Source organism: Balaenoptera physalus (assembly GCF_965194825.1).
Source record: "Balaenoptera physalus genome assembly, chromosome: 8".
In the NCBI taxonomy this organism is placed as follows: domain Eukaryota; kingdom Metazoa; phylum Chordata; class Mammalia; order Artiodactyla; family Balaenopteridae; genus Balaenoptera; species Balaenoptera physalus.
This window is the reverse complement of record NC_138887.1, coordinates 17,067,065-17,082,835: the sequence shown is the minus strand read 5'-3', so window position 1 is coordinate 17,082,835 and position 15,771 is coordinate 17,067,065. Positions and strand designations below refer to the sequence as shown.

Sequence of the window (15,771 nt, the reverse complement as noted above, 5' to 3'; positions counted from 1 at the left end):
TGGTACCACCCTGTTTCAATAAACAGACCTCCCCTCACTTTTCTCAGATAGGATACTTTCGGTGGCAGGAGTGACACTATTGCTATTAAAGGTGGCTTAAGGAATGGGGGCTTAATTTCATCTACAACAGGAAGACTTGGGGTAGGTTTTTCGAGGGTGGGTTCAGTAACGCAAAAATATCGAGACTCCTGGCTCTTTCTTTTTTCCCCCTCTGTTATCCTCAATGTTATTAAAGAAGTGTCTTTATCACACACATCACAAGATGATTGCCACAGCTCCAGGTGTCATGACTTCACACAAAAACATGCAGAAGCAAGAAAAGAAAGTGGGGTTTTGTTTCATGTGCACGTCTCTCTTTTTATTAGATGGAAAAAATCTTTCCCAGAAGCCCCCAACAGACTTTCCTTGGGCCCTGCTGCCCAGAGTTGGATGTATGCCCATGCCCTAGATGCAAGGGAGAATGCAAAGGTGAGAATGTTGGCATATTCAGTTTCTGGAATAGGAGGAAAGTTCCACCATCAAGGAAGAAGGGGGTTGGAAATGGAACTATCAATACCATATGATCCAGCAATCATACTCCTGGGCATATATCCAGAGAAAACCACAATTTGAAAAGACACATGCACCCCAATGTTCACAGCAGCACTATTTACAATAGCCAAGACATGGAAACAACCTAAATGTCCATCAACAGAGGAGCAGATAAAGAAGATGCATTACATATAGACAACGGAATATTACTCAGCCATAAAAAAGAACAAAATAATGCCATTTCCAGCAACATGGATGGACCTACAGATTATCATACTAAGTGAAGTAAGTCAGACAGAGGAAGACAAATATGACATCATTCATATGTGGTATCTAATTTAAAAAATGATACAAATGAACTTATTTACGAAACAGAAACAGACTTATAGATATTGAAAACAAACTTATGGTTACCAAAGGGGAAACGTAGAGGGGGGCAGGGATAAATCAGGAGCTTGGGATTAACATACACATACTACTATATACAGGACAGAAAACCAACAAGGACGTACTGTATAGTGTAGGGAACTCTACTCAATACTCTGTAATGACCTATATGGGAAAAGAATCTCAAAAAGAGTGGATATATGTATTATACGTATAACTGAATCACTCTGATGTACAACTGAAACTAACACAACATTGTAAATCAACTATACTCCTATAAAATTAAAAAAAAGAAATGACTGTTGCGTGGGTAATGACAATAATCTCCTTATCACTACCTGCTAGAAGTCCAGGTGCCTCAGGGGTCTCCTGTCTCAGAGTGAGTTCATTCTCTCTACATGAAGGAATCTGTACCTAGACTTGGCCTCTTCTGTCTCCTTCCTTATTAGAGGGTAATAATCTCACCATTCCTAAAGTTCTCGTCATAATTTCTTCCAACAGCCCGAGGCAATCTTAATGTAAATGGAACTCCTAGTGGCCTTCCTGGTACTCAGAAGCAGCCCAAGCAGGATATGTAGGTTAAAGTCCTGTTTCTGCCACCCACCCTCCCATCCTTCCCCCACCCTCCCCAGTTTTGCTACTTTAAAGCAAGCAAAGCCACATTTCTTCCCTATGCAGGCTCAGAAAAATGTGTGTTGGCTAGCAAAAATGTTTATACTTTTTTCCAGAGTGATCATGAGTATTTCTAAGGCGTAATCACTAAACAATGACTTACTCTCATATATATTTATTCAACTACTCTCATTACTTTATAATCTTACATTATGTGCTCATTGTATCATTATACTGAATCTAATACAGTATTGGCTCTTATATTGTCAATAATAGTTTTCAGGCACCATCTGGATGCTTTTAAATGCATTAATGCTTAGACTTTAAAAAATTAAGAAGAGCTTCTGTTCAATAAATTGTTATCACTATCATTCCAAAGCATTTATTAAGCATTTCATTCCATGTGGTACTATTCTAGCTGGTATATAAACAAAAGAAGGCAATACCTTTTGCCTAGAGGTTGAATAGTAAACATAGGAATTGTAATTGATTTAGTTAATATAAATATTCATAATTTTCACTGATAAAGAGGGAGGCCAAGCTCAGCCTGGGCTCAAAGGGATGGCTGCATCTTAGAAAGGCCTTTATTCAATTTCCTGAGTACTTACTATACTCAAGATCTTCGTGGGCTTACAGAGAATGATCTGATAGAATCTCTGCCTTCTAGGGGCAAACAATCTTATGGGGAAACCCAAGAACTAGTTTTCCCTCCTTCTGAAGGTCATTTCACATCGCTTCAGAAACCGTACTTTAGCCTTGCTCTGCTGACATCCCACCCTGAACCACTGCTTACCTGCTGTTCTTAGGGCCCAGGATACACAGGCTGCAGCCCCCTGGGGGCTGATGGTACCCTGTCTACAGGGTCCTCCATGGAAGGCAGAGAAACACTGGACAGACGTCACCTCTTTTAAATCCATGTCCCTTGTCGAGCACATTATTCCACATAAAATCTGTATTAGGATGCAGTTAGACTTAGTTGGCTGTAACAGAAACAAACAAACAAAAAAACACAATGGCCTAAATAATATTTAAGTTTACTTCTTTCTCTGAGAATAAGCAGTGCAGAGATGATAGAATGGTTCAGAAATCCACGCTCTGTCTTCTTGTTTTGTCATCCTCGACATGAGGCTTTGATCCCGTGGTCTGAATTGGCTATTTCAACTCTGCTCATCAACTTTGCATTGGATGGCTGCTGTATGCAGAACAGACTGTAAGGGGTAAGAGAGTAAGTGAGGAACCCAGCTAAATGACCACTGTAGTCCACATGAGAAATGGAAGTGGCTTGGACTAAGATCGCAGGAGTGGAAAGAGAAAGAAATGGACAGATCTGAGATATCTAGAAGTAGAGTTAACAGGCCTTGTTGAGACATAAGATGTGTGTGCAAGAGAGGATAAGATTGTTGAGGGCTGTGTGAAGAGTGGAACTGGTGATGATTCTTAGGCTTTGGCTTTAACTGCTGGGTGGTTCCATTATATGAGTTGTGGACAACTTCAGAAAAAATTTTAGGGAAATCAAATTAATAAGAGTTCAATTTAGGCAGTTAAAGCTTAAGATTTCTATTAGACAATTATGAGACGACCTGTTTGCCTACTGAGTTTTGACTACTATCTGGATTTCTCCTTCCTGTGTCCTGATGCCTACATGGATACCTGGTCCCCAAATGCTTCCATAATTAGAAAAAATTGTGTCGCTATTCATTCTTCAGTTTTGTTTCTGGGGTTTCCTGGCCATTTGTTTTAGACCAGTCTTTGTAGATCTCAGTCTCCCCAGCTTCATTCTGCCTGGTGCTGGTTTCCTGTCCCCAGAGTGAGTTCTGATCCTGTGTTTCTATAGTCACAGGGTAACTTGAGACCAAGTCTACACAAATCAAGCTGTTGGGAATAGACAAATCATTTTTTGAAAAGAAACAATTTCTTTCCAATTCTTGCAAAATTTCATCTATAATTTTCTTCTTTTGGTGTTGTTCATTTATTGGGATACACAAAGAAATAAAATGCATTTTTAGAAAATGTCCAAACACTAAATAAATATTAGTAAGTTGGATATTTACTACTGATATTTTCTTATTTTGATAATAAATATCTATTGCAAATGAAGAGAAAGGCAAAAGAGAAGCTACTATGTTCTTCATGTAAAAAAATAGCTTAAGGGTATCTCCATGGTACTAGAGCTAGTCCAAAAGTAGTTCCATTAGGTTGCTGAAAGCTGAACAACCTATAGAGGACTGTGAAACACTAACTAAACTGACAAACAATAGACTGGTCTCCTCAAGGGAAAATTTAATAAATTGCCATGTGAAATAAACCTGACTTAACAATGGGATCCTGTTATCTATACAGCAAGTTCCCTCTAAAACCAGTTTACATGTTAATAATTTGCTTGACAGATACAGAATAGGACATAGAGTGTTAGATGCTCTCAAAAGATATTTCCATTAAGTCATCTAAGTCTGGGCAATTAGCTTTCTTTATTCTGGGGATACCTTTATCCAGATTAGAGCTCTTGGTCTTCTAGAATCAAAGCAGCCTCCTCTTGGAGAGTATTGGAAAACAGTGACAAATTCCACAGGTACCATTTCAACGTGCCAGGCAAGCTACAGTGCAGTTGGAGAGAAGGAACAGTTTCATTTTACATTAGTGGCATTTGAGCCATGTCTTCTTGACACAGGGATTGGTCATTTTCCAACTCTACCAACAACACATCTGTAAACTGTCTCTTCAGCTATTGGTATTATGATTACATTCTGTTTTCACTTTCAGATGATGACTTTTTCCTTATTCTACACCCACATTCTGGATATTCTAGTGTAGTCCTTCATGTGCCAACAACATTCAAGTTTTAAGAATGACTTTAGGGACTTCCCTGGTGGCACAGTGGTTAAGAATCCGCCTACCAATGCAGGGGATACGGGTTCGAGCCCTGGTCTGGGAAGATCCCACATGCACGGAGCAACTAAGCCCATGAGCCACAACTACTGAGCCTGCGCTCTAGAGCCCATGAGCCACAACTATGGAGCCCGCATGCCACAGCTACTGAAGCCCACGTGTCTAGAGCCCGTTCACCGCAACAAAGAGTAACCCCTGCTTGCCGCAACTAGAAAAAGCCCGCGCGCAAGCAACGAAGACGCAACGTTGCCAAAAATTAATGAATTAAAAAAAAAAATGACTTTAAAGCTGTGTGCCAGAATCATTACATTTACTAGGAATTCACAAGGCTCTTCTCAATGAAATTATTCAAACTAATTAATGATGTGTGTGAATCTACTGAAATGTGATGACTTACATAATTTGGGAGGGAATAAATACCCCATGGGCGCCTTGAATTCCAATTAGTATATGGATATGTGTTCAAAATCAAAGAGGAAATAAATTTATACAGATCACACTTATTTATCCTATTTATTTTTACCCACTTAGAAGAAGTTTATATTATTTTTGATCTTGCAACAAAGGCTGTGCTGCTAGAAATATAAAAGTGGAGAGCTGGAAAATTATGCCATAAATTTGATCATATAACTTTTGTACATGACTTAAACTTTTTAAAATTAAACAAGTATTGAACACATAAGTTATCTAGAACATTTATAGAATTCAGAAGTATCGGGTAAAAAGTATAAGTTGATTTTTATGTTCTAGATTGCTATCGATATAAATCTGTTTTTTAAACATGAATAAGCATTGATTTTTCTAAAATACTATTTTTTCCTTTAATCTTTCAGTGCCGTAAATTACAGAGTGATTACCCAATAGTGGACTGACCTTGTTTACCTAGAATAAACCTTACCTTGCTCATGTTGTATTATTCTTTAATATATTGCCATATTCAATTTGTTACTCTTATACGTGGGACTTTCACAGGTATGTTCAGGAATATTAGCCTAGAGTTTTCTTTTCTTTTTTAATACTATATCCTTGTCTGCTTTTAATATTAGAGGTATACTAATCTCCAAGAATGAGTTCAGAAGCTTTGCATCTTTTCCAATGTTCTAGAAAATTCATACAACATAATAATTTCTTGTTAGAATTCTTCTGTGAAAGGACTTGGCCTGGTGCATTTTCATTGTTTCTTTTTTAATAACTTTTCTATTACTGAGAAATTCAAACATATACAAAAATAGAGAGGATGACATAATGCAACTTGATGCTCCCATCACCCAGCTTCAACAATTGTCAACTGACGGTCAATTGTTAAATCTAGTACAGGCATACCTCAGGGATACTGTAGGTTCCATTCCAGACCACTGCAATAAAGCAAGTCACATGAATATTTTGGTTTTCCAATACATATAAAAGTTATGTTTACACTACACAGTAGTTTCTCAAGTATGCATTAGCATTATATCTAAAAAAACAACGTATGTACTTTAATTTAAAAAAAACTTAATTGCTAAAAAATGCTAATTATCACTTGACAACACAGGGTTGTCATGAACCTTTGATTTGTAAAAGGTTTTGTGAAGTGCAATAAAGCAAAGGGCAAAAAAATGAGGTATGCTTGAATTTTATTTCAAAGCAAATTCTAGATGCTACATGATTTCACTTGTAAATATTCCAATATGGATCGCTAAGAGATTAAAAACTCTTTATGAAAACATACCACAGTACCTTTATCAAACAAAATATATCAATTCCTTGAATATATTCCCTGAATATTCCAAGGAATATTATTCTTTGAATAACAATAATTCCTTGACTATTTGAATATATCCCTTAATATAATCAAATCAGTACTCAAATTTCCAATTGTCTCCTAAATGACATTTTACAATTTGTCTGTTTGAATCACAAATAAGGTCCACATTTATACTAAAAAACTACAGTCATGAAAACAGCATAGTACTGGCACAAAAACAGAAATATAGATCAATGGAGCAGGATAGAAAGCCCAGAAATAAACCCATGCACCTATGGTCAATTAATCTACGACAAAGGAGGCAAGACTACACAATGGAGGAAAGACAGCCTCTTCAATAAGCGGTGCTGGGAAAACTGGACAGTGACATGTAAAAGAATGAAATTAGAACATTCTCTAACACCGTACACAAAAATAAACTCAAGATGGATTAAAGACCTAACTGTAAGACCTGATACTATAAAACTCTTAGAGGAAAACATAGGAAGAACACTCTTTGACATAAATCGCAGCAATATTTTTTCAACCTGTCTCCTAGAGTAATGGAAATTAAAACAAAAATAAGCAAATGGGACCTAATTAAACTCAAAAGCTTTTGCACAGCAAAGGAAAGCAAAACAAAACGAGAAGACAACCCACAGAATGGGAGAAACTATATGCAAATGAGGTGACCGACAAGGGATTAATCTCCAAAATCTACAAACAGCTCATGCAGCTCAATATTAAAAAAAAAACAACCTAATCAAAAAATGGGCAGAAGACCTAAATAGACATTTCTCCAAAAAAGATATAAGATGGCCAAAAGGCACATGAAAAGATGCTCAACATTGCTAATTATTAGAGAAATGCAAATCAAAACTACAATGAGATATAACCTCACACCAGTCAGAATGGCCATCAAGAAAAAGTCTACAAACAATAAATGTGGGAGAGGGTGTGGAGAAAAGGGAACCCTCCTACACTGTTAGTGGGAATGTAAATTGGTACAGCCACTATGGAAAACAGTATGAATGTTCCTTTAAAAACTAAAAATAGAGCTACCATATGATCCAGCAATCCCACTCCTGGGCACATATCCAGAGAAAACCATTGTTCGAAAGGATACACATAGCCCTATGTTCACTGCAGTGCTGTTTACAATGGTCAAGACATGGAAGCAACCTAAATGTCCACTGACAGATGAATGGGTAAAGAAGATGTGGTATATATACACAATGGAATATTACTCAGCCATTAAAAGGAATGAAATAATTTGCAGCAACATTGATGGACCTGGAGATTATCATACTAAGTGAAGTCAGTCAGTCAGAGAAAGATATGCATCATATGATATCGCATATATGAGGAATCTAAAAAAAATGGTACAAGTGAACATATTTACAAAACAGAAACAGACTCACAGACTTAGAAAACAAATTTATGGTTACCAAAGAGGAAAGGAGGTGGGGAGGGATAAATTGGGAGTTTGGGCTCGACATATACACACTGTTATATTTAAAATAGATAACCAACAAGGACCTACTGTATAGCACAGGGAACTCTGCTCAATATTCTGTAATAACCTAAATGGGAAAAGAATTTGAAAAAGAATACATGTATATGTATAACTGAATCACTTTGCTATATACCTGAAATTAACACAACATTGTTAATCAACTATACTCCAATATAAAATTAAAAATTTAAAAAAACAAATAAGGTCCACATATTGCAATTGTTATATATTTTTAAAAATTTATTTTATTTATTTTTATTTGTGGCTGTGTTGTGTCTTCACTGTTGCATGCTGGCTTTCTCTAGTTGCGGTGAGTGGGAGATACTGTTTGCTGAGGCATGCGGGCTTCTCACTGCGGTGGCTTCTCTTGTTGTGGAGCATGGGCTCTAGGTGCGCGGGCTCAGTAGTTGTGGCTCTCGGGCTCTAGACCGCAGGCTCAGTAGTTGTGGCACAGGGGCTTAGTTGCTCCACGGCATGGGGGATCTTCCCGGACCAGGGCTCGAACCTGTGTCCCCTGCATTGGCAGGTGGATTCTTAACCACTGCACTGCCAGGGAAACCCTGTCTGATATATTTTTAAAGTCTGTTTTAATCTTGTTTTTCTTTTATAGCTTTTATTCTTTTCAACTTACTTGTTGAGGAAATTAGGTTGCCATATAGTTTCCTGTGGTCTGAATTAGTTTTATCCAATAGAAATAAAATGAGAGCCACATGTGTAACTTTAAATTTTCCAGTAGCCACAATAAGAAATGTAAAAAGGGACAGGTAAAATATATTTAAATAATATATTTTATTTAATCTAGTATGTCCAAAATATTATCATTTCAACATGTAATCAATATAAAAATTATTGAGATATTTTACATTATTTTTTGGGACACAAATCCAGTGTTGTATTTTACATTTATGTCACTTCTTAATTTGGACTCAATTGCTCAAAGTGTCACATATGACTCGTAGCAACTGTACTGGACACCACAGGTCTGGCTTTTGCTGAATGTATCCCTGTGATGTAGGTTCCCGTCTTCCTCTAGACTCTGTATTTCCTGTCAATTGGTAGTTCCTTCAAATCTAGAGGCTTGATCCTTAAATGTTTTATTTAGTCTCTTGGCAAGACTACGTCATAGGTGGTATGTTCTTCCATCAGGAGGCACATATGTCTTGTGTTCACTCCTTTTGTGATGTTGACAGCCATGGAAGCTTAACGTTTACATCTACTAATTCATTTGGGGGTCATTCATTCTATTAACTCACTCGATCACTCTCTCTCAGCTCTTAGCAGAAATACGTCTATAGAGGGAAACTGCCCATCATAAACTATTTGGGTATCTGGATATATAGTTCATACAAGAAAAGCAGAATAAATGCTTGATTCTGCCTTTTTTATTAACTAGTTTTCAAAATAATGTGTTGATTTTCTAGTATTCTCCAACTTAGACCAATACGTTTTATTATTTTTATCTCTTCTAGTTATCCCATTGCTGTATAAAAAAAAAAAAAATCACTCGAGCTTTAAAAAAATGTTCTTTCTCTCCGTTTCCGTGGGTCAGGAATTCAGGAAGGACTTAGCTGTGTGCTCTTGGCTTAGGGTCTCAGATGGAGGCTGGAGCTGGAGCAGTGGAGGGCTGGCACAACTGAGGATGGCTGGGCTTTCTCACTTTTCTGTATCTCAGGGCCTTTTCATGTGGTCCCTCTACATGCGCTAGGTTGGACAACTCTCGATGTGTCAACCTTAAGGCAACCACACTGCCGACATGGTGGCTGAAGGCTTCCAGAGAGAGTATTTTAGTGAGTGAGATGAAAAGCTGCATTGCCTTTTAAGACCTAGCCTTGGCAGTCGCACACCATCACTTCCACAGTCGTCTCCCTCATGAGAGTGACGATTAGCCTTCTGGTCATGACTGATTTATGTATTGCATAATGATATTACCGCAAGTGAGCAGCTGAAAACAACACGTGTCTGTTAGCTCACAGACTTTGTGGGTTAGAAGTCTGGACATGGCTTAGCCAGGTTCTCGTGGTCTCATGGTACTGTAATCAAGGACCTGGGCAGGGTTTCAGTCTCATAACAGTCTCAAGTGAGGAAGGATCCACTTCCAAGCTCACGTGGCTGTTGGCAGCTGTCCATTTTCCTGGACCGACCGTGGAACTGAGGATTTCAGTTTCTTTTTTTTTTTTTTTCCCAGTTACGACAATTTTAAAAATCAAAGTTATTTATTCACATAGAGAAATTCTTTACACAAATTTTTTGGCATGTGAGTTATTCAATGAGCATCTTTCTTCCACGTAGATTCCGCAAAATCAGTTGTTAAGTAAACAATTGGTGAAATTAGGTCAAACAACAGAAATATAACAAGTTATTTTACAATTATAGGGTATACTTGTCATACAAATCATACAATTCTTTTGGGGAAAACAATTTGTTTTGAGAACCGAATTAGCTCCTTAAGCTGCAACTAGAGAAAGCCCGTGCAAAGCAACAAAGACCCGACACAGCCAAAAATAAAGATAAAATAAATTAAAAAAAAAAACGGGGGGCTTCCCTGGTGGCGCAGTGGTTGAGAATCTGCCTGCTAATGCAGGGGACACGGGTTCGAGCCCTGGTCTGGGAAGATCCCACATGCCGCGGAGCAACTGGGCCCGTGAGCCACAACTACTGAGCCTGCGCGTCTGGAGCCTGTGCTCCGCAACAAGAGAGGCCACGAGAGTGAGAGGCCCGTGCACCGCGATGAAGAGTGGCCCCCGCTTGCCGCAACTAGAGAAAGCCCTAGCACAGAAACTAAGACCCAACATAGCAATCAATCAATCAATCAATGAAAATAAATATTAAAAAAAAAAAGATGGGTTGCAGTTTTATGGAATGAAATCAGGCACATGTAATCAGGCCCATCTTTGTTACCTTTGCCATGTTCTATTAGGTGGAAGCAAGCCCAGTTCCCACCCACATTCAAGAGATGGGGATCACACAGGGCATTTTGGCTTTCTTTCAATTCCCAGTATATGCAACGATCTGTCCTGTCTCAGGGCATTTGCATAAATTCTTCCTCTTCCCCAGATGCCTTTTTCTTCTCCCCAAGTTTACCTAGTTAATTCCTACTCCTCCTGCAGATTTCAACTCTATCCTAGTTGCTCTATTTCTTGGGAGGGATTTGTGGAGACTTAAAACTATGCTGCCACTGTCAGCTTTCCCCAGAGCATTTCTTTTGCATAAAATTTTTAGATACCTTCTAACTTTGTTTTTTTCATCTATGTAGTTTCTCTCTCTGTCTCCCTTTAAAAGTTTTGTTATGTATATTTTCCAATAAGATCATTCACTTCATAGAGATATTGGTCTTCAATAACCTCCAAAAGTTAAAACAAATCTCCTCCATCTCTACAGCTGTCTCCCTTCCTTATGTGGTTTATTTGGTGTTTCTCTCTTGTCATCACCACACTTGCCAAAGATCTATTTCATTGCTCTTTCAAGGAAATAACTTGTAATCTTAATGAACAAGTTGCATTGTCTACTTAATAAGTTTTATATTAGTTCTTTATTAATTGCTTTTATTTTCTTTGAGTTATTCTGTTTTTCTTTTTCTAGTGTCTTGAGTTAATTTATTTTTAATTGTTCTTGATTTTTAATATATTATTTAAGTTGATACATTATCCCCTGAGTATTACTTTGGGTATATTACTTAAGTTTTAGATAATTTTTTTCTCATTTTTAGTTTATTTAGAAGCAGTTTCTAATTTTAGTTTAATTTCCTCTTTAAGAGTTTTTCAGAAACATTGTAAGCATTTTTGTCATCTTTTTAATTTCTAACTTTTTTCATTGATATCAGAAAATCAAGATTATGATTTCTGCTTTCAAGAATTTCTTGGAATTTGAGATATTTCTCTTTGACTGGGTTTACGTTCAATTTTTGTAGCTATTTCATTGGTGTTTGAAAACAATGTGCATGCTCTCTTTTTTTTTGAGGGGAGTTAAAATATATTTTTGATCAAGTTTGTTAATTATATTATTCAAATTCTTTTCATTCTTTCTTAAGTTCTGTTTACTTGATCTATCAACTTCTGCTATATATGAGTTTCCCACTGTGAATTTCCCAAATTCAAAATTTTTCATCTTGAAATTTACTGCATGTGAAATTAACATCACCATATTTGCTTCCTTCTTACTAGCATTTACCCTGGATATCTTTTTTTGAAAACTTTATTTCAGTTGTTTGGGGTCATTTTATTTTAGATACGGCTCTTATGAAAAGCATATGACTGGATTTTTTAAAAAATAATTTTTTTCTGTTTGTTGATAAAGGAAGTTAATTCATTCATATTATTGGATCCTGTCCTGACACTTTTTTTTTTTAACATTTCCCATTCACTATTCTTTCTTGTGGATTTTTCTCTTCCCTCTGAAGATCAAGAGAAAATCCTAAAAGTTCCCAGAGGAAAAAAGAGAGGTTACTGACAAAAAAATATGAGGCAGAATATCAATGAATTTTCCATCATCAATACAAGATACTGATAGACAACAGACAGTATCTCTAGTTCTGAGGGGAAATTAGTTTTACACCAAAACTCTATAGTCAGTCAAATGTGACCACATTTAAATGTGAGAGAAAACAAAAAAGACATTTTGGAACATGTCACAAATTCTGCAGGACTTGGGAAATGCCACTGCTGCCCACTGCTCAGTATGGAGTAGGGAAAACCACCCTGAAAGGGAGGGTCTCCTCTGGTCCAGCTCTATTTACTGTGGTCTTTTTTATTCTTGCCCAGTTGTGTTCCTTGTATTTGTGGCTCCTGAGCTTGGGGCAGGGGTCAGCAAACTATGGCCCTCAGACCAAAGTCACCCTGCCACCTGTTCTTATCAATAAAGTTTTATAGGAACACAGCCATGTTCACATACTCACATATCCATGGCTGCTTTCACCCTGCAATGGCAGAATTGAGAAATTGTTACAGAGACTGCATGACTCACGAAACCTAAAATCAGGGCTGGGACTAAGGTGTGGAAAGAGAGGTGCTTTGGGTGCAATATTAAGGAGGTGCTCCTTTTTAAGGCTGACCTTGCACTTGCTTGACCCTGAGCATGAGCGTCTTAAATTTTGCTCACTTACCACTTCTCCAGCCTCACTCTATTCCCCACCCTGCCTAAAACATTTACTATGTGGCCCTTAACTGCAATTATTCCCCTGGCTTAAGAGTATCTCTAAAATTGTTTGTATATCTGGAATAGTCTTCTCTTGTGCCTGATATGGACCATGCTTTTCCACCTTGTACTCGCTCTGTCAATTTGATCATACATGCTTTTTATTTTGTGATTCATTATTTTTTTAAATATATTTTTTTCTAGGTATTTGGGTAGTATAGGAGGGGGGTAGATCTATTTTACAGAGAACTCTAATGGCAATTCAGTTGAAACTACAGCATTTTAATATAAACTGCTATTCTTCTCTTGTTCCATTTTTTAAAGTTTTCTTATAGAATCTATTATTGGGAGGTTTATCTTTTCAGGTTAAAGCTGACAGCACTGCAGAGGACATGGCATGGAGTTATCTATCCTTTCCCAACTACCTTTTGGTCTGGTTCCTAAAAGGTTCATAAATATGTCACTGGAAATTTTATTCATATTGATTTTTTCCTCCTCTGAGTCCTTTTACATTTATTACATGAGGCATAGAATTAATATCTTTCTTTACCTCTTACTGCCTGCCTTGCACAGTAAAACACCATTACTGACTTAGTTATTCAGCCTCGACTTTGTGCCAACTGCTGTGCTAGGTGCTGGAGCTACAATGGTGATGGAAAAACTGATGCTGTTTCTGATTTCATGGAGTTTACAGTTTGGTTGGGAAGACAGAGACTGATCAAATATTGAATTGAGTATTGAACCAGGGTAAGTGGTGTGAAAGAAAAAAGACAAGAGGCCATAATAATGTCTAAAAGATGGTTCTGACCCAGGCTGGTAGTTCTGAGCATGCTTCCCTGAGAAAGTGGTATTTGAATTGAAATCTGCAGGAGGAGTAGGAATTAACTAGGTCAAGTTGGGGAGAAAGAACACTATGTAAATGCCTTGAGGCAGGACTGAGGATGGTACATTCTGGGAACTGGAGGAAGGCCAAAGTGACCAGGGGTCTGATAGTCACACCCATGAGGGAGAGTAATGAAAAATGAGACTGGAAATGAGGGGCAGGGGTCACATTATATATGTGAGAATTTTGGTCTTAATCTTTAGAGTAACTGGAATCTTTTAAGCAACTGGAATCTTTTAAATATGACATGATCATATTTAGGTTAAATTAAACAATCAGTTTGCCAACAGAATAGAAAATTGGATGGAGGATATGAGGTGACCAGTTAAGAGGCTGTTATAGTGGTCCAGGTGAGAGCTGGGGGTAGATTGGACTATGGTGGTAGGAGAGATTAAAGGAATTTGATTGATTCAAGGATATTCAGGGGATTTCCCTGGCAGTGCAGTGGTTAGGACTCTGCACTTCCATTGTAGGGGGCACAAGTTTGATTCTTGGTTGGGGAACTAAGATCTCGCAAGCTGCACAGCCAAAAAAAAAAGGGATATTCAGAAGGCAACATGAACAACTCTTTGTGATAATTTGAATATAGGGGATGACTAAGTGGTGGGTGGCAAGGACAATTACCAAGCTTCTGGCTTGCTCAGTTGAATGGATTTTGGTGACATTTACTAAAATAAAAAACACGATCATAGATGAACTAAGTTGTGGGGATATAGCATGTGCTCAATTTGGAACTCTCTGGGCTTCCTGGATCTGGGTTGTCTATTTCCTTCCCCAGGTTAAGGAAGTTTTCTGTTGTTATTTCTTCGTAATGTTTTCCTCCCCCTTCTCTCTCTCTTTTCCTTCTGGGACTCCTGTAATGTGAATTTTAGTCCACTTGTTGATGTCCCATAAGTCCCTTAAGCTATTTTCACTTTGCTTCATTCCTTTTTCTTTCTGCTGCTCTGACTGGGTGAGGTCCTCTGCCCTGTCTTCGGGTTCACTGACCCTTTCTTCACTTCATGTAGTCTGTTGTTGAATGCCTCTAGTATTTTTTTGAATTCAGTTATTGTGTTTCTTTAGCTCTGTGACTTCTGTTTGATATTTTATTTTCTGTCTGTTTGTTGAAGTTCTTACTGTGTTCATCCATTCTTCTCATGAGTTCAGAAAGCTTCTTTAGAATCATTACTTGAACTCTTTATCAGGCAAATTATTTATCTTCATTTCATTAAGGTCTATTTTCTGAGGTTTTATCTTGTTCTTTCATTTGGAACATTTTCCTCTGTTTCTTCATTTTGCGTGACCCTCTGTGTTGGTTTCTGTGCATTAGGTGGAGTAGCCACCTCTCCCAGTCTTGAAGAGTTGGCCTTGTGTAGGAGATGAACCTTATCATTCAATCCTGCCCTAGTTCTTGGTTGTCTTTTAAACTTTTATGATTGTTTAAGCAGCCTATTTTATTTTCAGTAACTCTCAGTATTGGATGGTGGGCCAAGAGCAGTTGGTGTCCCAAAGGGGATGATCTCAGTCAGTACCTAGATTCAGGTTATTGGAAGCCAGACACTCAAGCAGCTTTTATGGAATGCACATATATGTAGTCTTATGGGCCTGCCAGCACAATCCCCACTGGTCATCAGAGCCAGGTGATCTGGAGGTGTGCCCTGGGCAGCAGTTACAAAAATCGGGGCTCTAGACAAGTGTATAAGCTCCTTCTGGGAGATACTGGTGAGCTGTAGTTAGACAGAGGGAGAGCAGAAAGTTGATGTCTCCCAGCCTATGTTCCCTGAGGGCAGCTCTGTAGCCCCTAGATGTGTGCAAAACCTTAAGCCTCCCCCTAAGGCCAAAGCTCTAGGATGAGCAAAGAAAGCCCCACCCCCAGCCTCTACAGCCAGGTTGTCAAGGAGTGTCCCTGGGTGGCAGACACAAAGCTGGGTCACCAGATGTAAAGACCAGGGCACCAGATGCTTGTAGAAGCTCCCCTCTGGGAGATACTAGGGCTGTGGAGTGTGGGAGAGGGAAAGCAGGAAGATGGCTCCCACTGGCTGAAGTGAAGCAGAGGGTGAGTGCAAAGATGGCACCTGCCAAAAAAAGAAAGGAAAAAGAAAAGAAACAAAGAAAAGAAAA

At 38.2% G+C, this 15,771-nt stretch overlaps 1 long non-coding RNA gene across 1 annotated transcript in view; it reads right to left on the bottom strand.

Annotated features, from left to right (window-relative positions):
- Positions 1–331: 331 nt before the first annotated feature.
- Positions 332–15,771, bottom strand: part of LOC309666308 — a 45,065-nt gene continuing 29,625 nt past the window's right edge. Inside the window, exon 2 of the long non-coding RNA XR_014267035.1 lies at positions 332–2,510. This is a non-coding gene — a long non-coding RNA (uncharacterized lncRNA). The remainder of the gene's footprint in view (positions 2,511–15,771) is intronic.